General features: G+C 32.0%; 1 protein-coding gene across 2 annotated transcripts in view; it reads right to left on the bottom strand.

Moving 5' to 3' along the window:
- LOC115877849 (inositol-trisphosphate 3-kinase homolog) overlaps positions 1-25,740 on the bottom strand; it is a 282,008-nt gene that overhangs the window by 67,202 nt on the left and 189,066 nt on the right. The gene's annotated exons all lie outside the window — the stretch shown is intronic.

Below are 25,740 nucleotides of genomic sequence, written 5' to 3'. Positions count from 1 at the left end.
AAGTAATTTTCACATTATTTGTAGGGCAACGGCCCAGCTACGTCGAAACACTGGTTCCCATTAGAACACCGAAGTTAAGCGACGTAAGGCGATACTAGTGGATGGACGGGTGACCGGTTCGAAACTCTGTATCGTGCTGTTGTCCAAAGGCAAAAGTGTAAAATCTATTGACACACACTGCTCATTCACGCCGGTTCGAGGCCGGATGAGATCGGATATTTCGTGAGTTTGAGAGCCATTGACCATGATGTTTGGGAGCCATTGAGCCATTGAGCCAAGGACCGCGGTTCGGATTCCGCGTAAACAAAGTAGGCCCTGTCCAGATTAGCTCTGGCAGCAAAAAGGAGACGTTAACTGAAATCTTTACTTTTTACATTATTATGTGTCATCAGTTTGACGACTTGAAATTGGCGCGCGGAGCTTGCCGACCAATGGTGCAATTGGCACCTGCATGTGACGTAGTGACCAAACCTGCGCAATATCATACCTTGTTTTCTTTGTACCATGGTTTCCTGCCCATTTTTTCTTTCCTGGAACGCCTTGTAGTTGTATTTATTGTGTATTGTCTTCATTATGTGTATTAGGTGGTATTAGGTATGGCTGTGGTTTGTATTGCTGATTTATTTTAATATCTCACCAATAAAATATGATGATAATCGTTTTTTATTATTGTTTCTTTGATGTGGGTAATGTCGTCGTGTAATAAATTATATTATATGAACATTGTTACTCTGCAAAATCCCTAGACAATATTATATCCAATTGCAATTCGTGCGCCAGCCTGAGGAGGATGCTCTCCCTCTCTCTTGACGATTCCATATGTGAAAGGAACATCTGAGAAGATTAAGATAGCGAATAGCTAAGCAGTTTAAAATTAAAGCTGTTTTTAAGTCTGGGACTACTCTAAGAAGTGTCTTAACAAAAACAAAACCGGAATCATCGAACCAAGGAAAAGGGTGCATCTACCAGGTACCCTGCGAGTGCGGTGAGTCGTCTATTGGAGAGACAAAACGTCCTCTACATGTACGACTTGGCGAACACAAAAAACATACGCAAAGAGGTGAAACAATGAAGTCGGGCATTGCAGAAGTCGGGCATTGCAGATCGCATGTGTGATCCAGGCACAACAACATAAAATGGTCGGAAGCCCGGGTTGTCCACAAAGAACCCCATTGGAAAAAGCGCAAATTTAAAAAGAGGCCGTATTCATTTCTAATAATAAGAAAATCCATAGCAATCCAAGTATGGAAATTTCAACAATATGAAAACCACTCATAAAACGCTCCAATGCAAGTATTCTTAGTGACTGCACCCAACTAATTCACGGGTGAATGCTCGGCTCTAGTATATAAGCTCAGTAGTCTTAGGATTTAGTGTCGAGTATGCTTCACACATGATAGCGGTCAGTGATACCTGACCGAAACGTTCTGTAAGCAAAATTATTAAAGGCAATGGAAGTACGAAAAATTTTTAGTCTTAAGGTTGAAACCAACCAGGCAGTTATGATGAAATCAATACCTTGATGTCTTGAGGATGAGATTAGAATGAGAATTCATTGTACATCTATCAGTCACAAGCAAACGATTACCCCGTAAAAAATGAGACGGACAAAATGAAAGTATTCTTAAAACTTTGAATTTTCAACTGTCTTATTAAAAATGTGGTTCATAAAAATAGTTAACACTATTAAACATACCGCCTAAACCCTAAAATTTACTTTTAAGGACGTAGACGTTTTTAAAAGTTAATATAAATATAGTGCATAATGTGTATTTGTACTAAAAATTCCTTAGATTTATTTAGACTTAAATATTTACTGAAAATCATTCAGCGAGTAGGTAGAAAATAAGCGGCAATAAATCCCGATGTCGTTTTTAAGCAGGAGTTTACAATTACTCTAACGATTAATGTGGATAATCAATCATAAGGTCAAAGAATACATAAAGAAGCTAAACAAATTAAGAAAAGATAATGTCCTCCTACTCTGAATGCCAGCCCACCAAGAGACAGAGGCAATGAAAAAACAAATTAAACCGGACCATTAACTGGACCAAAACCGTTCTGTTTCGCAAGTGGAAACAACTTAAAGCTCAAGAACCTGGAATGGGACCCGTCCAACAGTCAAGGTATTCGAAAAAAATTCTCAGAACTTACGATGGAAAAAAGTCAAGGATTTTCCTTGATTTAGGTAAGAACAATCTTCGGATTGTCACGGGGTTTCTAACAGGACACGGTCTCCAACAAACAAACAACAAACAACGCTTTATTGTGCAAAAAGCCAAAACAGCTTCATCGACAAAGCAATCACAAAACAAAGAAAAGCACAAAAAAATATATACAAACAACAAAAAATACACAATACAAATCATACAATTCAAAAAAATTATATTATAATTACAAAAAGTACATACATTGACAATTTCAGAATAGTAAGCAGTAAATAGGTATAACTTTAAGAGTTAAAAAATTTTAAATTTTTTAAATACTTGACCTTTGACCAGTGTGTGAGATGATCAAAATTTTAAACCTCAAAATTGTTCAAGATTAAACATCAATAAAAAAGTCGTTTACCGCATATAGGGCTCTCTCCAGTAAGTATGATGTCAGAGCTTTGCGAAATGCGGGAAAGAATGAAAGCGACTTGATATTCAAAGGCAGATGATTGTACATTTTTTTTGGCATTGTACAGTATTGAGCCTTTAACTAGTCCTGAGCTCGGGGTTGGCAGATAAAGATCGTGCTCCGCATTCCTAAGTGGATGGCCTTTCGGGAATAGCAGATATGTGCTTGCGGATTAAGCAAACGGATTCAAAAATGAATAAAGAAGGAAGAGTCAGTATTTTGAAATTTTTAAAGAAATTCTGGCAGTGAGTTCTACTGTTCAGTCTCAATAAATATCGACCTGCTCTCTTTTGAAGTCTGAAAATACGATCAAATTTTGTTGCGCAGCAAGTACCCCAGAATGGAAGGGCATAACGAAGATGTGACTCAAAAAGGGCATAGTAGGCTATTCTAGAGGTTGATAAGTTAAGCTCCTTAGAAACTGATCTTAGCGCAAAATAGGCAGCGCTTAGTTTCTTTGATAGAGCTTCGATGTGAAAGTCCCATTTTATCGAGTTGTCTACAACAAGTCCTAAGAATTTCACAGAGTCCACGACGTGAACGAACACTTCAGTAGATGAAAGCTGAAAACCAACGGCAAATGCAGATTATGTAGGGAAACTGGGGAAACACCAGAATACCTCATCACTGAGTGCGCTGAGATGACAACCGTTTGTGCCATAGTCTTTGGTGCAGCTGATGTTGGAGATGGAGAGCTGGCCTCTGTAAAGCTGCCTCAGACACTGGCTCTTACTTATATACTAAGCCCTGAAACTGTATAACTCGTTATATCTCAAGAAATGGGAACATACAATAGATCGGGGTTCGCGTTGATTAACCCCCCTCCTAAAAATATTAACATTCTAAAGTGCATAATGTTTATTTGTTCTAAACATTCCTTAGATTTATTTAGACTTAAATATTTACTAAAATCATTCAGCAAGTATGTAGAAAATAAGCGGCAATAAATCCCGATTTCGTTTTTAAGCAGGAGTTTACAATTACTATAATCATTAATGTGGATAACGAGCTGCTAAAATTAATGTTCACGTTAAACACCCAGCAAGAGATCGGCTTCTGTATATGGCGATTTCATCAAGATTTTTATTTTTTTAAACGATTTATTTACCCCACACATCGAATCGATTATTAATACGTCAAAGAGGTGATTGGAAAATGCGTCACGGACTGTTATTATATTTCGACATAATTATTACGAAAATGCTTGACGCGAAAAGAAATACTATTCCGATAAATAAAAGTGCACCTGGGTGCGTTGAACTTATTTTTAACGGAAATTATGTGTGTCGACGAAAAAACATGGCTTTTGACGTGGGGAAAAGTTAAATATTTCACTTTTGTTTATTCATTAGGAAAGGTTAAAGGAAATCAACAAAAATGATTAATTATTGTGCACTATGGCACAAATAGATAACTAACCTAGATCAATAAAATTGTAAGATTACTATTTAAAAAAAATCAAATAAAGGTAGTTTTTAATTATTTTATACATTAATTTCCAATTCTCAAGTCATCTATTTTTTCAAAATCTAATTCAGAAAGTCATATTTGTCGTTGGCACTACAAAATAATTTTTCTTGTTTTTTTTTAATGGAACACTCTGTATATTATTTTTTCAATAGATGGAGAATTAAAAAATGAACATTTTTGTATTTGGAGTATTTCAAAAATTTTGAAAGTTTTGCAGATATTCGCGGTTTTAGATTTCATATGACATTATGCACGGTAAATTTTTATCAAAGCCACCCAATGATTTTTCTTTCGTATTTTACCGTTGAAAGAGCCATAGTATGAAATAAAACTGCGTGTATCTGCAAAACCATTAAAAATATTGATAAACTTTAAATACAAAAAATGTAAATTTTTTAATTCTCCATCTAATAAAAAATAATATACAGGGTGTTCCATTTAAAAAAAAACGAAGAAATATTATTTTATATTTTAGAAAGTTTAACGTAGAATTTTGAACACCCTGTATGATTTATGATTACGATATTAATAGCAAACTAAATATAGACCATCTAAAGTAAGTATCTAATATAGTTTTGATTTCAGGAGAGGTTGAAAAATATATATTTTTCATTTATTCATTAATATTTCTGAAGCTATCGCTATTTACTCATATCTTAGGATTATGTAAAGTGATTTGAAAACAAGCCAAAAATGCATGGGCGCGGGAAGAATGAAATTTAGGGGGGGGGGGGGCAAGGTAATAATGAATAAAAAATTGACATTTTTGGTAATTATTGGGAAAACTGGAAATCATCCGATTTTCACCAAAATTGGTATACATCCTATTTTGAAGTCGTAGATTACGAATCTGAACTTTTTTCTTGGCGGTCTCTTACCGTTTTCAGAAAAACGGAAAATAATTTCAATATCGAATTTTTCTTAATTTCTCATATTTTTAAGGTTTTCTAGCACATATTTTGTTAGGTATTCAATAATCAATAATGTTTTTGCTATTTTCTGTTACTTTTTTAACCAATTCTATGCATAATAGAGGAAAATTTGCTTAAATAAATTTGTAAACAATCTGAAAATGTTAGATTATAGTTCGTTTCTTGTTATTACCGATTCTGAACCGTCCAAGAACTCTGCAGCGCATGCGCAAATGAAATAGTGTCTTCATATTTCCTTCTGCGCATACGCATCACAGTTCTAGGACGGTTCAGAATCGGTAATAAGAGAAACCCGAAGTAAGTTTATGTGTTTCTGGCATTTAAAGCAACGTTGCCAATGCTAAACCTAAATTTAGCGTGTTTTTCGCTCATTCTGAATTACGAAAGGCGGTCGCCAGAAGAACGGTTCCTTCCCATAACTGCTATTTTACCAACGAGATCTGACTATTTATACCCACGAAGTTGCACGAAAGAGAGTTTTGATTGCATTGGTTACAACTTCCATGCAGAGGGTGTTAATCTTTTGTTGTTATATTATTAGATTAACTAAAAAAGATTAACCCCTCCGCAAAGAAGTTAAAACCAATGCAATCAAAACTCTTCCGCGTAATTTTGTGGATATAGGTGTATATTTAATTATTGTCGATCTCATAATAGGTAATTTATTTAAAATCCCTAATCACCCGAAAAAATAGAAGATATGGCAACGTTGTAAATTTTCAAATTTCTAGATTAGGTCTAGAATATATTTGTCTCTCTTATTACATAGGAGAGAGAAAGAAGGATATATCAAATGTCAAACTTCCATCTGATCTCAATTTTCTTTGCTATTTTGTTAAGAAAAGTGTTTGTCAGTAAAATGTTGGACACTTTTCTATCCCCAATCAAGTGTGGCTTTTAGATAAACTATAATATAATGAAAATATAGTGAAATTATTACTTTATAGGGCCGAAATAAAGAAAAATTCAATGTTGAAATAATTTTCCGTTTTTCTGAAAAACGGTAAGACAAACCAAACTAAACCAAACAAAAAAAAATAGATTCGTAATCTACGACCTCAAAATAGTGTGTATACCAATTTTGGTGAAAATCGGACGATTTCCAGTTTTCCCAGTAATTACCACATTTTTTATTATTTTACAGGTAACACCTAACAATTTCATAATAATGATTATTTTTTTTACAGATGGATGTAAGAAGATAGCTTTTATTTTTATGGTTTCAGTGATCCAGGGGGGGAGGGGGCAAATGCCCCCTCTTGCCCCCCTGTCCGGCGCCCATGCAAAAATGCAATAATATACAGGGTTTCTATTTATTAGTTAAATTATTTTCCTGAAATACATCCTCGGATATACTTTAGGTTCGCACTTAAACAAAATTCTCAAGTTTTTTATTCTAGCAGTTATAGATGCCCTATGCAATACTGCCGGACCCTGTATAGACTTAAATAAAAAAAACGATTTAAATTAGGTACATTTATATTGTTTTAAGTCTTTACGAAAATTAGTTGGCTTGAAAGAACATGATTTAAGTCAGACTTAAGATTTAAATCATTTAAACTGTATGTTGAAATTGACTTAAGATTTAAATAATTTTGATTTTAGAAATAACTTAAGACTTAAGATTTAAGTCTTTTTGACTTGTTGCAAAAGCAGACAAGCAAACAAGATAACAGAACACATTACAATCGTGTAATGTTCGACAATCAAGAATGATAATGTAAACGTGCGTCCAAGAAAATAATTTATTTATAATTCACGATTGTCTACCGCTTTCAAATAAACATTCCATATTCTGCAGAAGACTTACTGCAACTTAATTTAACATTCGGCGAGGAGAGAATACTTCTTCGCTTTATGCTTTTTGTATCCACGCGTTTCAAAAAACAGCAGTATTTTAAAATTGACTTTTGTCCAAAAATCCTATTTTGAAATTTACTGCTTGTGACAAATAAATACCGCACTTAAATACGGTATGATAGAAAAAAAACAGCGTAAAGTTGCCTTAAAAATGATAATCGACAACATTTTCCATACAATTTTTCACATAAAATAACAGCAATCTTCATTTCCACGACCCATCTCTGATTCTGTTTTTTTTTCGATCCTATAGCCTCCACTTTTAAACTAAATATATAACCGCCACTGAACGATCTCATGGTTTATAAAAATACCTTATAATATATCTCTGTATGTAATTTGGAATAGCATTAAAATTTAAAAAAATGTCGGAATGCCTTAATTAGAAGCCATAAATTAGCCATATGTTATAATTATTAACGAAACATTAATGAATTTAATATATAATAAATGGGTAAATTACTTTTAAACAGTCTAGTTCCTGTTATTCCTACAACGATATTTACAAAAACTGCAGAAAAATGCGCCATTAGTTAGATATAATGAGACAGGAAGAGTATAAAATATTATGAAAAATATGGAAAATGCTGAGGACAAATATTAAGTATTTTTTTTTTTAATATACGAATCATTCAAGTACTATAAATTATTATATTACAGAATACTATTTTATTTTTAATTTTTTTATTGTTATAGAATATTCTAAAATTTGTATTAGTATAGCTTAAAACCTTATATTAATAGGTTGAAGTTGTGATCGAAGAAATATGAAGATGCGCGACCTTATGGATGATTTCGCGGCACAAAACTGTCCTAGATGTAGCTGGCGATACCGTTGCCGCTAGGCAACCTGTCCGTTACTTTGTTATTAGATCGGCGCCGCGCCGCTGCGCGCTGACTGATTGTCGTTTACGGCGCAGCGGATAAAAAATACAGTACCGTAGTTCTGCTTTCAGACGACAGAGTGGGCGTTTGCCGGAGACAGTGTTGCCAGAACTACGGATCAATCCGTAGATTTACGGATTTTGGGTATAGTACATTAATAATACAGATTTTCTATCATTAAACAGTATAATATTATATGATTAAACAAAGAACGGTGTCAGAATTGCCTTGGAAATGAAGATTGCTGCTATTTCATATGTAAAATATTATGGTAAATGTTAATAGTCGTCATTTCCAAGCCAATTAAACGACATTTTTCGATCATACGAAATATTCAGTACTTATAAAATAAAAATATTTTTGTTGTTTATTATTATGTTTATTTATTTCTATGTTTAACACGAATAAATTTTCAATACATAAACGCGGATTTTACATCAAAATATATTTTCGTCAAACGTATTACAGATATTACACATTTTAATATGGCACACTGTCATTTTCAGTCCCACACCGTCTTCGATATGCCTTCGCTAGCCGAATTAGAGAAAACGAGTGTTTTATGCGCAAAACGATTCAAGGCTCCACTGTACAGCATTTGAGACGTAAGAGGAAATCAAATCAAATTTGTCACGAATTTGATCATTAGGTGGCGTATCTTCCCAATTCTTTCAATCATAATAATAATAATATTAAAAGGCCTTTATTTTTAGCTTGGCGAAGGACAGCAATGATGTTTGCTTAATATCATTACCTGTATCTATAATGCAGTACTGGCCAATAAGGCGATATGAAATTAAAAATTAAAATCATATGATTCATTTTCTATCTTCTTGTTAGTTATAGAAAGCGACAAGAAACTTCAATCCTTAATATAAATACTTTCCAGATGGAATTTGTACAAACTGGTTTTATAATTATCGTAAAAATATGTTAAGGGGCGTTTCACAAGTCAAGTGAATTGATCAAGTCACATGAACTCAACTGACATGAAAGCATACTCCGAGTTTACATATTTCATATGAAAAAGTTTCTGGAAATTGATTCAAAAAGGGCTACAGTGCCTAAGGTCATACTTCAGACTGCCAAAATTATGGCAGTCTGAAGTACGATTTTTAATTTTTTTACGTATGTTATATTTATTTATGTTATGTTCTATAAAATCAAAAAAGCGATTGCCATACATTACTAACATCTACAGATGCATGAGCAATACATTTATTTTTATTAGATTGAATTAAAAAAGCCTCTTTTATTTTTCTTTTAAAGGCTATCGCTTCTTTCATTATAATTTTGGCGTTATTAAAATCTATTCTGTGCCCTGCGTCCCATGAATGCTGACAAATCTTAGATTTGTGAAAATCTCCCTTTCTTAAATAATCTTTATGTTCTTTAATTCCAACATTTAAGGGTCTAGATGTTTCACCAATGTAAAATTTATCGCATTCACATGGTATTTGGTATATTACATTTTTTGATTGTTATTCTGTATTCATTGGTTTAATATGTGATAAAATGGATCTAAGTGTATTTTGTGTTTTGAAAGATATTCGTATGTTATATTGTTTTCCTATCTTTCTTATTTTTTCCGAAACGCCTCGTATATATGGAATGTAACAGACATGTATGAAATATAACAGACAGTCAGGCATATATCAGGCATTCCCAAATATTTCTGGGCGATACCTTTGCATGGGCTTGTAATAGTCCCAAGAGTTGTCCTGACTGTCTTCGACGACGGAAAAACACAAACTTTCCGAAACGTTAAACATTTTTTGTTTGTTAGGCAAATTTGTATATCTTTAAACCTAACTACTGACAAGTAGTTTCCGTTTGGGATTAACGCAGAAGTGCTAACATAAAATAACTATTTTATTTTGTAGATTTTCTTGCAGTGGCGAAAAACCATATATCATTTTTTGGAGGGATTTAGATTTATGTCTGCATATACACTCATATTGGTCATAAATATTAATAAATTCACAGTATTTTTTTCTGACCCAACTACTTTCCTTCGGCTGATGCTGATCAATTATTGGCTGCAGAATTCGAAGCCACAACCTTCAGATTGCTCTATAGGAGAACTGTTCTTCTACGCCACAGCACTGATAAAAAGATAGATTTGAACTAAAGTCGTCATCGTTCTTGAGAGAATTTATTTTAGCGTAAAAGAAAATATTTTGCCTGAAGAAAATCTCTCTTAACTCAAGAAAACTGGTTCTCTTGAAAAATTCGAAAATTTCTCTTGAATCTATTTTCATTCAACCAAGTGCAAGTTACTTTGTTTCAAGATAATAAGAAAAATACGCTAGGAAGTACTCCATTCAAGAAACATGGCCATTTTTCCAATAGCTAAATACTCTTTTGATGAAAAATAATAACGACATGCAAAGACGATGACGAAGGACGGTATATACAATCAGTCGGCATGGCATGGCAGTCCGATCAGTCGTACGTCGCATTTCATAGGTCGCACATCATAGTACGCACGGGTTTTGTTGCTTGGAATTTTGCATAATTTGCTTTTTAAACGCATATCGTATAACAAATTAGTTATCGTTATTAACATGCATTTGTCATTTTTTATGGACAAATTTTAGGATATATGGATTGTTTAAAGGAGTTTCTGAAAAAATGGAAATTAGAGCATTTATTTGCTATATTTGAAGGTAATATGCATGCGTGACTATAGATAGAATAAGAATATAGGTATCGATTTTTTTATGCAAATACTTACAAAAATTTTAGAATTTCAAGTCGTCGTATTAAAAAATTCAAAATGTGACCAAAGTTTATAATTTTGATAATTTATTTGCTTTATTTTGATTAATCGTTGTCACTGCTTTCCAAGTGGTAACCAACTCAAGGCGGAACTCAAGAACTTGGAAGATTCCATCCGCAACCTGGAATGGAAATCTTGCAATGGTCTAAGACACTCGAAGAAGTTTTTGAGGGCTTATGATCAAGAAAAATCACAGATCTTCCTGGGTCTGAGTAAGAACAATCTTCGGATTGTCACGGGGTTTTTAACAGGACACTGTCTCCTCAATGAACACCTCAGTAGATTGAAATTAAGAAGAAACGGCGAATGCAGATTCTGTGGGGAAGATGGTGAAACACCAGTACACCTCATCACTGAGTGCGCCGAGACGACAACCATTCGTGCCATGAACTTTGGTACGACTGATATTGGAGATGGAGAATTACCCTCTATAAAACCGTCCCAGATACTGGCTTTTGTCAAAGCCCTGGGACTGTATGATGAGTTATGATTCAAGAAAGGGGGACACAATGGATCTGTAAGGTCGAAGTGATTAACCCCCCTCCCACTCATTCTAAATTCTAATTGATTAATCGTGATGTAACATTTTTTTTGTAATTTGTAGAGTGATGAACCACCCCAAAAAATACCAAGGAGTGAAGAAGCAGAGATAACTACTATCGAGGAAAATAATATCACCTTTACTTACTACAGACCAGGAAAACCTAAATTTATCAAAAAATAATATACCTCGTAATATGCCTGTATATACCTGTATAATATGATGTATAGGCTTCTCTTAGATCAAAATAAATTTTAGTTGGGTCAATAGTATTCGCTATTGTTTTAAGAAAAGTGTCTGTTTAATCAAGAAATGTCCCTTTTCAATCAAGAATTTTTGCATGAATCAAAGAAACTATTGTTCATGTAGCAAGAACTTCTTTGCATATTAATTTTGGGTCAAGAGTGAAATACTTTGGACAGATAGATTCTTCTATCCTCTAAAGTAATTTTTTAAAGCTTATGAAAAGATAGTTAATGCTCTTTGGGCAAAGATACGTCGTTCTTGGCCCTATTGAAAAGCGCCAATCTTTTGGGTCAAAGTCATATTCATTTCGACTGAAAGATCCTTTTTTTCAGTGAGGGCATCCTAATTCCTAAATTTATTGCGTTAAATGTCTGTTAACAAGTAATTTGCATTATCGAAAATCCTCGCAACTTAGTCTTGAATCGTAGAACAAAGTTGAGAAAGGCAGCAAAAATATTATATCGTTATGATCAAATTATTTACAGGTTTTGCATCACAGATGTTCCAGTAAAACGAAACGCATCATAATAATACAGATTTGATATAAATATTTAGATCCTAGATTTTTCGGAATGAACGGTTTAAAAACCTTCTGGATGATACGTGATCCGTGTTTGTTACTTCACTTTTCGTCAGTCACTTTATATGTTTATATGAGAAAAATATTGAGTTTATTTTTTTAACAAAACAGGAGACGTTTAGTCACTTACGTATATATTTACATTATCTTTCTTTAACCTGCGATATCATTATAACATAAGTCTTGATAATAAATAAAATGTCTCCACGTAATCTGAAAGTATTGTTAACTGATCCATTTAAACCAAGAAACTATGTTATGTGATTATTAATTTCTGTAGAATGTTTATTCAATTTGTTTTTATTTTATTCAATTTAAATTATGCTGAATTTGGATATAAAGATGACTACAGCCCCCCTTCTTCTTAATGCATATTGCAGCGATGACAGATAAAATCAAAGACACTACCTTACAAACATGGGCGCCGGACAGGGGGGGCAAGAGGGGGCATTTGCCCCCCCCCTGGATCACTAAAACAGTAAAAATAAAAGCTATCTTCTTACATCCATCCGTAAAAAAACAATCATTATTATGAAATTTTTAGGTGTTACCTGTAAAATAATAAAAAATGTGGTAATTATTGGGAAAACTGGAAATCGTCCGATTTTCACCAAAATTGGTACACACACTATTTTGAGGTCGTAGATTACGAATCTACTTTTTTCTTGGTGGTCTCTTACTGTTTTTTTTACCGAAAAACGGAAAATTATTTCAACATTGAATTTTCCTTTATTTCGGCCCTATAAAGTAATAATTTCACTATATTTTTATTATATTATAGTTTATCTAAAAGACACACTTGATTGGGGATACAAAAATGTCCAACATTTTACTGAAAAACAATTTTCTTAACAAAATAACAAAGAAAATTGAGACCAGATGGAAGTTTGACATTTGATATATCCTTCTTTCTCTCACCTATGCATTGAGACAGACAAATATATTCTAGACCTAGAAATTTGAAAATTTACAACGTTGCCATATCTTCTATTTTTCGGGTGATTAGGGATTTTAAATAAATTACCTATTATGAGATCGACAATAATTAAATATACACCTATACCCACAAAGTTACGCGAAAGAGTTTTGATTGCATTGGTTTTAACTTCTTTGCGGAAGAGGTTAATCTTTTTTTGATATAATATAACAACAAAAGATTAACACTCTCCGCATGGAAGTTGTAACCAATGCAATCGAAACTCTTTCGTGCAACTTCGTGGTATAGTCAGATCTCGTTGGTAAAATAGCAATTATGGGAAGGAGCCGTTCTTCTGGCGACCGCCTTTCGTAATTCCAGAATGAGCGAACAAAACACGCTAAATTTAGGTTTAGCATTGGCAACGTTGCTTTAAATGCTAGAAACATATAAGCTTACTTCGGGTTTCTCTTATTACCGATTCTGAACCGTCCTAGAACTGTGATGCGTATGCGCAGTAGGAAATATGAAGACATTATTTCATTTGCTTGTGCGCTGCAGAGTTCTAGGACGGTTTAGAATCGGTAATAACAAGAACCCGAACAAAGCTATAACCTAACATTTTCAGATTGTTTACAAATTTATTTTAGCAAATTTTCCTCTATTATGCATAGAATTGGTTAAAAAAGTAACAGAAAATAGCAAAAACATCATTGATTATTGAATACCTAACAAAACATGTGCTAGAAAACCTTAAAAATGTGAGAAATTAAGAAAAATTCGATATTGAAATTATTTTCCGTTTTTCTGAAAAACGGTAAGAGACCGCCAAGAAAAAAGTTCAGATTCGTAATCTACGACTTCAAAATAGGGTGTATACCAATTTTGGTAAAAATCGGACGATTTCCAGTTTTCCCAATAATTACCAAAAATGTGTTTCAATTTTTTATTCATTTTTACCTTGCCCCCCCCCTAAATTTTATTCTTCCGGCGCCCATGCTTACAAATCTTAGCAGAATTAAAGAGACAGTTATAAAGGGGCTAAAACAGTGCCTACTTACTTATTGTCATTACTCGCTGACGAGTATTTGACACGTATCAGAAGATGGTTACGCAAGACGTTTTCTTTCATGAGCTTTTCTGCGACTGAAAAGCCCGATACCTGATGTTATCTCTCTTCTACACTCTGAATATTCAAAAGCCTCATTACTTTGTTGCCCTTTTACGTTTTGGTTGTCGCTGTTGACACTGAGAGCTCCCAGTTCACCCAGGTATTCCCAAACATTTCTGGGCGATATCTTTAGATTTGTAAGAGTCTCATGAGCTGCCTGACTATCTGAGCATATATTGATGAGCTTACCTGAATAATATGTTCTGCTGTTCGACATCATTTACTAAAGATTGGCATAAAACTTGTCAAAAATTAACGCTAATTATAGAAGAATAAAAAAGGATAGATATTTTCCAGACACACAAATCTATTTCCAAAAAATCATTTTTTTCTCGAATTTTAAACTACAGCATTTAAAAATTATTTTAACGCAATATAAAAATAAACTACAACCTCCATTAAAAACAAAAGAAGAGTACGGGCCAAGTAAATGACGTCTAGGGCTTGGCCTCGCCAAAATTATCCACGATTTTCATTCCCCAAGCCGTCCGTCTTTGACGCGCCGTTGTTTGCGATCGTATGGTAGATCCACAATAATGTTATGTTATATGTATTAATATAGGAATTTTTTTATTAATTTGGTTATATTAAGTAAAATTAGACGTATTTTACGTTTGCAATTACATTAAATACTTTTATTCAATTAATAACCCCTTTTAAATTTTATTAATAATTGATCGTAATGTCATAGTATTTTACATAGGTTATGTTTTTTAGACATACATTTCAGTTATTACTTCAACTAATTTAATTGTGCGATAATAAGGTATAACGTCAATACAATTATATATTTTTCCAACGTTACAGTAGTTTAATATATTTAAATTGAATTTGTAATATTACTTTAATTAAGAATATAATCAATTTGAAAGATTGATCGTTTTTTATAATATAAAGTATTAAGGTGCTTACGATAATTGGTTATTATTTTATTACACGGGAAGTTTTTTTTCCAACCAACACTCAATGTGAAGGAATTATTATAAAATTACTAACTAATGTGATAAGTTTTTAGCTGTAAGTTGTTCTGTAAGTAGTGATGAGTAAATACAAGAACAAGACTCCCTTGGCCTTGGGTTTGCAGTCTAATATGTTTTCTTGGTCCCTTGGTCGTGGTCTTGCTGCAAGACCGTCTTGGGCTTTTATATTATATTTTTACTAAAGGCACTTTCTACATAGAAAATCTTCAAATTAATAAATAGCAGTTTAAATAACTTAATGTAAATGAAAGTTTAAAGAAAGGAATATTTGTCTGATTAAAATGTTTAATATTCAATATTTAATTAGTCTATTAAATCAGCATTGGATCTTCCGCCTCTTCACATGCTGATACAGGAGGAGGCAATAATGGACTCTATCGACAACAAAGGTCGTTTTGTCTGGAAAATAAGACAAAAACAAGACACTTCTTCAAATGAGATCGGACCAAATTACCCCTCTTTAGCACCACCATAAACCATTCGAGGTGAATAAAAAATAATAATTTGATTATAAGAGCAAGCTTATCCTTTCCTTTGGGTAAATAATCAACCGTATTCCAGAGGTAAATCTTCGTCATTCTACAACGCTTGACAGATTATTACTGATTGTCATTCAATTTTTTCCGATTATACGGTATCTTCTTACTTAAATTGGTAGACATATACAGGATGTCCCAGGCTGAGCCTGCATTAGAAGTTTCTAGAGTACTACAAGATCTAGATCGGAGATTTTTCACAATGAGATCTATCAATTGAAAATATTTTCAATATCGCGGCAATATACCGAAAGTTGAAAGCAACCTTATTATTTTAAATAGACACACCCATTTTATAATACGTATTTAAATACTCTATAAAATTTTATGAATTTTGATAACCTAACACTCTATACCTAACATTAACCGTTTTTGAGAAAAAAAGTATTTAAAATTTTTGGGAGAAAAAACTGCCTGTCAAAAAAAATTGTATAGCCTAAACTTCAAATTTAGTGACACAGCCACTGCGACAGAAAGAGAAGACATATGTGGCTAACTATTTCAAAAATTATATTGTTTGAATGTCATATAATATTGGCCGTATAAGTCATGGAATTGAGAGATAAAAAAATTATCATAAATTATTTTTTCCAAATGATGGTATGGAGATTATGATATAGACATTTATTTGATATTACAACAAAAGGCTTCCTTCTTGAAGAGTTATACAATTTATAATTACAATGAATAATGAATGAGTTGTGTAAATGTTAACAGCTCTAACTAGTTTTATTTCTTCTGAGTGGTTGTAATTTCTAGGTGACTTTTGTGTGAGTATGCTTTTATTTTAAAGAACACAAGTTTAATTAAATTAAAATAAAAAATAATTCTTGTACATATATAAATTAAAATAAATATTAAATTTCTAAAAATTAGACTAAAGTAAATATTCATTTTCTACAATATAAATTTGAAATATAAATTAAAATTCAACATATATTAATTAAAAAATAAAAAAAATAAACATAATTCTTAACTTGTTCTTAACTAACATAACCAAAAAATTTATCCTACAAAATTGAATATCAGCATATACAGATTGAAATCATTAATTCTCAACTTACTTTACTAATACAAAAATAAAAAATATATAAAAAAATATATCTCTCAAAATAAATTTAACTAATGCTTAAGGAAATTTCTTTGAATTGTGCATTGAGGTATGATTTGATTATTGCCTTGTTTTTTCTTTCAATTTATCTAATTATAGTTGATTATACGGCTCCCCTCGCCTTATGATTTTAGTCTAGTTGTTTTTAATTTTTCAAATTTAGCATACCATATTGTTATCTGTGATCGAACAATTTTTGTGATAGGTATAATTTTTTGACTTTGTAAAAAAAATTTTGACTTTTTAACTTGTTGTGATTGTATTTTATAAATTTGACCTCTGTAATTGTTTTAGCTTTGGGCCTGATGATGGGAATAGTTTAAATTCCCGAAACATGTCGCCCCCCTTGCTTTTTTAAGTATTAAAATTTAAATTAAACAACTTAAAGATTGTCAGTTATTGTCCTTTTACCCGCCTTCAAAGGTTTTGCTTTGATAAATTAGAATTTATTTATTTTTTTACAAAAAAAACTGACTGGCGTAATAAATAATTTAAGTTTAACATACAAAAATTTAATTTAATTCAATTTTTAAATTGTGATTGTGGAGCACTCTAAGAAAATTAAAATATTAAAATGCAGGTACAACTCATTCATGCAGTAAGTTGAACGTTTTACTGGGCAAATCTAGTTTACACACGACTTTTTTTAATTGCGATGCTAACACATAACCTAATATTTGATTTATTTTGTTTATACAAAATTATAATTGCTTTTTTATTTTAATGTCTATAATTATTCGTAATTTTTGTTGCATTTCCGGCATTCTCACTAAACGTTTTGAAGAGTGACGACACTAGTACGTATGTAATATTTGTTATTTGATATTATGAGCGATGTGATATTTTATTTTAATATTCTTAATTTTTATTGCAATGTAATAACATCTATAACTTATATGGTCATGACGTACTTACATGTCTGTTTTTGATTTTCTTCTTGTTATAATGCTGCTTATTAACAAGTAAATATAAGTAATTATAAGTAAAAAATATAATGTAGTATTTAAGGCATCGTCAGAATCTGCAATTTTAAACTAAATCATTTTTATTGAACATTAAAGAAACACTCAATGTCAATACAAATTTCATTACAGTTAAATATAAAAATTGCAATAGAGTCATTTAAAATTGTAAAAATTTAGGCTCACTGATTTAATAAAATTTATCGGATTATAAATATGTAATAACAAAAAAAAACATTTTTTCTATATCATAAATTTTTTTTTTAATTTTACATACACATTACATATTCCAACTGTCAGCTATACAGGGTGAGTCTTAAATAAGTGCAAATATTTTTAGGGGTAGTATACCGGGTGCGTCTCAAAAGTGGCTCACTCCTATAACTTTTTATTATTTTTTCAGACAAAAAAACGAGAGTTTTATATTCGTATATGACATAGATTAGGATTGATTGACGTATTTAATTGTTTTTGATCACTTCCTGTTCCACCGGAAATGACTACAACTTTTGATTTTTAAATGGCACCCTCGGTATATTTTTACTTTATTCGAGAGAAATTGACACTGTGAATAGAATGACATATCATATCTTCAAAAAAATCTTTTATGGGTATTTCGCCACTGCACTGCAAGAAAAATCTACAAAATAAAATAGTTATTTTTTGTAAACACTTCTGCGTTAAACCTAAACCGACACAGCTTGTCAGAAGTTATGTTTACAGTAATACAAATTTGCCTAACAAAGAAAAAAAATGCTTAACGTTTCGGAAAGTTTATCTCTTTCCGTCGTCGGAAGCAAAAAAAATACAAAGAATAAAGAAAAAAAAACGGTTTCTTGTAGACGTATCTGTTTTAAAAAAAGTAAAGTGTTCTCGAATAGTTGAATTTAAATATTTTAAATAGTTTTTTTCTTTATTCTTTATATAAAGAATATTCTTTGTAGTTTTTTTTGCTTTCGACGACGGAAAGAGATAAACTTTCCGAAACGTGTATTACTGTAAACATAACTTCTGACAAGCAGTGTCCGTTTAGGTTTAACGCAGAAGCGTTTACAAAAAATAACTATTTTATTTTGTAGATTTTTCTTGCAGTGCAGTGGCGAAATATCCATAAAGGATTTTTTTGGAGAGATGAATCCGCCACATAGGTATAGACATTTTTGACATATCATGTCAACTTTTGACATTTTCGTTTAGAAACAAATCGTATTTTAAATTTCAATCTAGAGTGCCATGGCTGTGCTAAAAATACTAATTTTCATCAAGCAGCCTTGGAAAAATAGATTTGATCGTTTAATGTTTTACGTGTTTTGTCCTGGCCGGTTAAAAGATGCCTAAATCCTATTTTAAATCATATCTCAATTACAAATAATTTGGTACAACACACTTGGTATTCCGAGTCAAATTGTCGTTATGAACCACATGTTACAGTTTCAAATAAACTAAAAATAAACCATATGCGAAAATGTCAAAAGTTGACATATGAAATGACATTCTATTCAGAGTGCCATTTTCTATCAAATAAAGTAAAAAAATACTGAGGGTGTCGTTTCAAAATCCAAAACTTCTGGTGAAAGAGAAAGTGACCAAAAACCATTGAATACGTCAATCAATCTTAATTTATGTCATATACTAACATACCAAATCTCATTTTTTTATCTGGAAAAATAAAAAAAATATATAGGTGAGCCACTTTTGAGACGCACCCGGTATATCGATCCCAGAGATTTAAGTTAATAAACATACTTACGTATTATCTCTACATAAGTAGTAGATTGAATTTACAAGAAAGAAAATCCAGAAAAGCTCCAATGGTTCTCAAAATTTTAGCAAAAAATATTTTTTTTGGAAATTTCTAAAGTGAAATTACCCGGTTATTTTGGATTTTTTTGAAAAACAGTAAAGAGAAAGTATGTTTCTTTTATCGAGATCTGCCAGCCCTGAAAATATTTGCACTTATTTAAGGCTTACCCTGTATAGATAAAACTATTTTGTCGTCATTTTTAACCAATAACAGCCGTTTCTTCAGGAATTAGCAAAAATTACTGCTAGAAGTACGTTTCCCAGTCATATCTAGTGGGCATATATTATAAAAACTTTCTAAGCCATGACATTGACATTACGCTTTAATTGAATATACTTTATTTTTCTTGACCCTTTTTCCATTCTAATGTTTGGAGTATTTTACAAAAACATTCATCATCATCATCATTTTCAGCTTATTCGACCATTTCCAATTATGGTGTAGCCTCCTTCAAATATTTGGATACTCTCTTTGTACTCTCTTTGTAGTTGGACCCATTGTTGTCTACTGTTGACTATGCTGGCTAAAGTTATCCCTGCTAATTTCCTAATATCATGATCCCATCTCAGGTTCGGTCTTCTTCTAAGTCTCTTAATACCTCGTGGATACTATGCTGCAATTTTTGTGGTCCATCTGTTGTCCATTCTCCTTGTCAGGTGTCCTGCCCATTGTCATTTGAAGGATTTGACTCTGTGGATGACATCTATTACTTGAGTCTTTTGTCGTATTCGCTCTATTCGTCTACGTCCCATTGAGCGTTGTGCGCCCTGCAGTTTCCTTATAATGTCAATTTTAAGTGTCCAGGTTTCGCATGCATAGGTCGTGACTGATAGTACACATTGGTCGAATGTTTTTTTCTTTAGATAGAGTGGCGTTCTAGACTTAAATATGATTGATATCCATAAGTACTCCATGCTAACTTAATTCTCCTGTTAATTTCTCGTATTAGAGATCCCAAGCTGTGTATTAGTTGTTCTATATATATTCTAATATTTTCAGTGATATAATTACAATATTAACATCTAATAAAAAAGGAAAACTTTGGCAATATTCTTTCTATCATCGCCAAAATAGAGAAAAAGCAGAGTCTATAAAAAATAACATGTTTACACTTATGTTTTTACTTCGCTAATAATTATTATTAACATTTCACAAGTAACGTTTTGATTTAAAAAATATATATTAGTAATGCTAACAAAAAAATAAATTAAAAGCTAATGACGTTGAATTTAGAATAAAAACACATTAGAAATGGATGATGGAATGATATGTTGATCAAATTATATTTTACCTACCTATTTAAACTATGTTGCGTGATATATATTTTAAATTAATTACAAAACGATACATGTAGTTTGCTTACGTCTACATAAGCCTGGACAATAAACTAATTCTTAATTGACTTTCTTGACATAAATTGTTGTTTATTTGTTAGTAGTGTTTTGAGTATTAATTATATATTTTCAAAAATCATCTTTACTAAAACTACAATTTGATTATCTACACACATATCAATTAAATTAGGGTTGCCAAACATCCTCTACTCCAGAGGAGTCCCAGAGAGAGTCCTCTTTTTGATCTCACTGTCCTCTTTTCTTTCACGTATTGAAAAAGTCCTCTTTTTTACATACCAAACTCAAAATCTAAAAAATATTTGTCTATCGTCACAATGCTTTAAAAAATTGATAATCTGTGTCTTTCGCAAATCCCCTGGTTTGCCACAAAGACGAAAATAAACATAAAGACATATTTATATATGTATGTTGAAGGCAGATGCCGAATTCGACCTATGTCCGAAATAAATAGACATATGGCGATTATAATTAAATATACCTACCTATATCCACAAAGTTACGCGGAAGAGTTTTGATTGCATTCGTTTCAACTGCTATGCGGAGGGTGTTAATCTTTTGTTGTTATATTATACCAAAAAAATATTAACCCCCTCCGCAAAGAAGTTATATAAAGACTATTTATAACCACGAAATTGCACGCATCTGGAAAGTTTAGTATGGACAAATCGCCATATGTCTAATTATTTCGGACATAGGCCGAATTCGGCATCTGCCTCCAACATACAAGAAATTATTGTGGAAGCGATAAACATATTTAACTATTTTATGTTTACTTACTGTTAGCTTATGTTTTGAAAAAAAAGTTTGGTTAAAAGTGGTTTGTTTCATTTTAACAAGTTTTGAGTATAAATATTTCCAAGAAAGTAAGAAAGACCATCCGTTGATAAACTTTTTTTAGTCAATTCTCGACATTTGCTTCTTTTTTGCCCTCTCGTCCTCTATTTTTTATTTTCAAAGTTGGCAACCCTAAATTAAACCCACTTATAAATATATTTGATCTACCTCATTGCTGACCGTATAAGAGAAGACATGTGGTTATCTATGTCAAAAATTAAATTGTCCGAATGTCATATAATAATGGCCGCAGCTGTCATGGAACTGAGCGATAAAAAAATTATCAAATCATTTTTTTTTCAAATAGAAATCCACTTTTATTTCATTCGTGAAAACTCGCTTTCGTTACTTTAGTTTTTAAAATTTGTTACTTTTTGACTATACATGTTCCTGTACCTAAAATAAATCGTTTTTAAGTTATTTAATATTTAGCGTATATTTTTCTTGATTGTAACCAGTAGCCTATGACAGTATAATATTATCGATCATCATTTCCAAGATACCTTTGCGCTGTTTTTTTTTCGACCGTACGGAATATTATTAAAATATCAACTATAAGATATCAATAAAATACAAAAATATATTTATATAAATACTCTTTTTAAACATTTAATCAGCAGTAGTTATAATATAGGAAATTCAAATAATTCATTTTCTGGCAGATGGAAATAAATTGTCTGACTGTTTGACACTTAATGTCAAAGGAAGCTAGATAAAATCAAGAAAAATATACGTTTACAAACTAAATATAGGAATGAAGACATTCTCAGAAGAGCTGGTCTGGAACAACGTGAACTCTTCGAAATCATCAAGAAGAGGAAAATAGCCTATTTGGGACACATTCTACGTGAAGAACGCTATCACTTTCAGCGTCTGATTCTCCAGGGTAAAATAGAGGGGGCAAAAGGGGGATAGGACGAAGGAAGCTATCATGGCTGAGAAATATTCGTCATTGGACAGGCATACAGGACTTCCAAGCACTCCAAGTCGCGGCAGTTAAAAGAACCATCTGATGAGGAAGAAAAAGATGAACGCCTACGCAGGAATCTGCACGGCACCTTAAGAAGAAGAACAAACTAAATCTTAAATAACTTAAAAACGATTTATTTTAGGTATAGGAATATGTCTAGTTAAAACGTAACGAATTGGAAAACCTTTTCACTAGTGAACTAAAAAAAGTGTGTTTCCATTTGAAAAAAAAATATTTATGATAATTTTTTAATCGCTCAATTCCATGACAGCTACCGCCATTATTATATGACATTTGAACAATTTAATTTTTGAAATCGATAGCCACATGTCTTTTCTTTATGTCACCTAGGCTGTGATAATCACTAATTTTGACTTTTAAGCTGTACAATTTTTTTTGACAGGTAGTGTAGTTTTTTTCGTCCAAAAATTTTAAATATTTTTTTCTTAAAAATGCTTCCAGGGAAATACCGCGACAAAATATCGCGATTTTGTAAGTCCTCCAAGATCCGAGGGGCCCCTTCGCTGTCTCAGGCCCGTGGCCCCCGTTATACCGTATGATCGAATAAAAACGGCGTCAACGATGGCTATGAAATGAAGATCGCTGTCATTTTATATGTAAAATTATATGGGAAATGTCATCGATCGTCATTTCCAAGCCAACTGGACGCCGTTTTTTTCATACGGTACTAAAGACTTCACTGCTCATCATCAGTAATGAAGCTAGAATACAAGTTATGCTGTGCATTGGTTGTAATTTAAAATGTTTATTCAGTAAAAATAAATAATGAAACCATTGAAAAATAACTTAAAAGCTAAAATAAATAAATTCAGTCTCAAAATATATTAAAAATAATAATTATTCGATATTTTAAACAAAGAAAATTACCCCTTGATTTAATTTCCTAAATAGAAAATGTCATTGACAATTATTGGGGCAATATAACAAAACATATTTTCTCTTTACCGTTTGGTTTGGTTTGGTTCTTTCTTGTAAATTAAATCTACTACATATGTTGCCATATTATGAAGATATTATGTTTTTTAACTAAAAATTTAAAAAAAATCCAAATTTTCAATTTTTTTTTCGCGAAAAAAACTCATAGGCGTGTTTCTAGGTTCGAAATATACTACCCCGAAAAATATTTGTACATATTTAAGACTCACCCTGTATAGAATTTGTTAGCCATGATTTTGTGAAAATTTTGTCAATCATAGACTTTTAAATGTGTAACTTAAGGCACATTAGCTTACTTTAGGTTTTTCTTATTACCAATTATTCTGAACCGTCCTAGAACTGTGATACGCAAAAGAAAATATACAAAACTTTTTTCTTCTGCGTAAGCGCTGTTCTAGAACAGTTCAGAATTAGTAATTACAGACACCCGAAGGAAGCAATCAAGACTATTAAAAAATACGATTTTCGTTACATTTAGAAAAAGAACAAGAAAAAATATTTTCGGTCTAGAAGTATAAAAAAAGGAGAGTATAAAATTTCAACAAAAACAGTAATTATCAATTCGGCTGCCGTAAATAATCTCGAATTTACCTACGTCACTAATTGTATCACACCAATTTATTACCAACTTACCTAACAAATACTTATTATTTAACAAACTTTGCTTCTATGGTTCGTTAATTTGAATAAATTACCTAAATTAAGAACTCGCTTGAATAGAGATTGATTAATTACACTAATTTCCTATCAAAAAACAAAACCTACCTATATCACAATCGATTTTTCTATGTCGCTTACGTCATTATTTTATACATTTTAAAGCTGCTACTGTATATACAGTACGTCAATCCGTTCTGTAGCTATGGGGCATTCGTAAGGGGGGAAACAATATTCTCTATTACCGAGCAATTCATGGGCAACTTTACCAAATCAGTTTCATTTTATTCAACGATTTTCCACGTAAATGAGACATAACCTTGATAAAAATTAAGAAGAAAAACAATTAAATTAGTAAAATCACGCAACTTTTTTACCGATGATTGCATTGTTCTCCAAGCTCGGTCTACTACCGTTCTCGTACAAAAATTAGGAGTTGCATCCCGTCAATAAAAATTCGACAAATTTGCAAGTGGCCAATGTACCTAATGAAAAGGCGGAGTCTGTTTTGTGGTGACGTACTCGTCAAGTCCACGTGGACTCTCTGCCGCGGGTATATAAGTAGCGATCTATAAATATATTCTGATTTATTTAAATATGTTTTGTAGTAAATTGATCATACTCCAATATTGTGCCTGCAATTGTCTTGAAATTCTTTCGTAGATACACATCCAGTAGACATACATTAGCTTGCCGATTTTTTCAATGCCCTGTGGAGGGGTAGAGCTTCATTAATTTTCTTTGACAGTCTTTGACAGAAGTGCATTATAAAAAAGAAATACATAATATGTATTTCTTTTTTATCTATACATATTTAAAGTCGCAATGCTTACATTGTATGCTGTACATTGTTATATTATGGAGTAAAAATGATACTTTTCATAAAAAGTCATTTTTAGAACACGCTATTTTTTTAAACATCTTCACTTTTAGAAATTATTAATTAAACAATTTTAAACGTTCCAAATAATATAAAAATATTTAAAATTCATACCTTGTGTGTAATACAGGGTGAGTTTCCTACGATGTTCTCTATGGGTATCTCGGAAACTACTGGAGATAGAGAGTCGGTTAAATGGGGAAAAGTAAAGTAAAGATTTCAGTTAACCCCTCCTTTTTGCTACCAGGGCTAATCTGGACGGGGCCTACTTTGTTTACGCGGAATCCGAACCGCGGTCCTCGGCCATATCATGGTCAGTGGCCTACCGACTTAGGAAGTGTCTAAATTAACTCTTACTCACGAGATATCCGATCTCATCCGGCCTCGATCCGGCGTGAATGAGCAGTGTGTATCAATAGATTTTACACTTTTCCTTTGGACAACAGCACGATACAGAGGTTCGAACCGGCCACCCGTCCATATGTCAACGTATCCCCGAAAATGTATGGCCAAGAAAAGTTGAACCAATAATTCTCCACGCTTTTCTTCATTTCAAAAATTCATATTTACAATTTTTGTTTATTTTAATTTACAGTGTTTGGAAGTGACAGTTTCACATTTCACGACGATTGATCCTGTTTCCATGGCTAACTAAATGAAATTGTTTAAAAATTATAATAATTGGCTAT

This window comes from Sitophilus oryzae, unplaced genomic scaffold (genome assembly GCF_002938485.1).
Source record: "Sitophilus oryzae breed Bouriz unplaced genomic scaffold, Soryzae_2.0 scaffold_1499_pilon_pilon, whole genome shotgun sequence".
NCBI classification, from domain to species: Eukaryota; Metazoa; Arthropoda; class Insecta; order Coleoptera; family Curculionidae; genus Sitophilus; species Sitophilus oryzae.
This window is presented reverse-complemented; position numbering and strand designations above follow the sequence as displayed.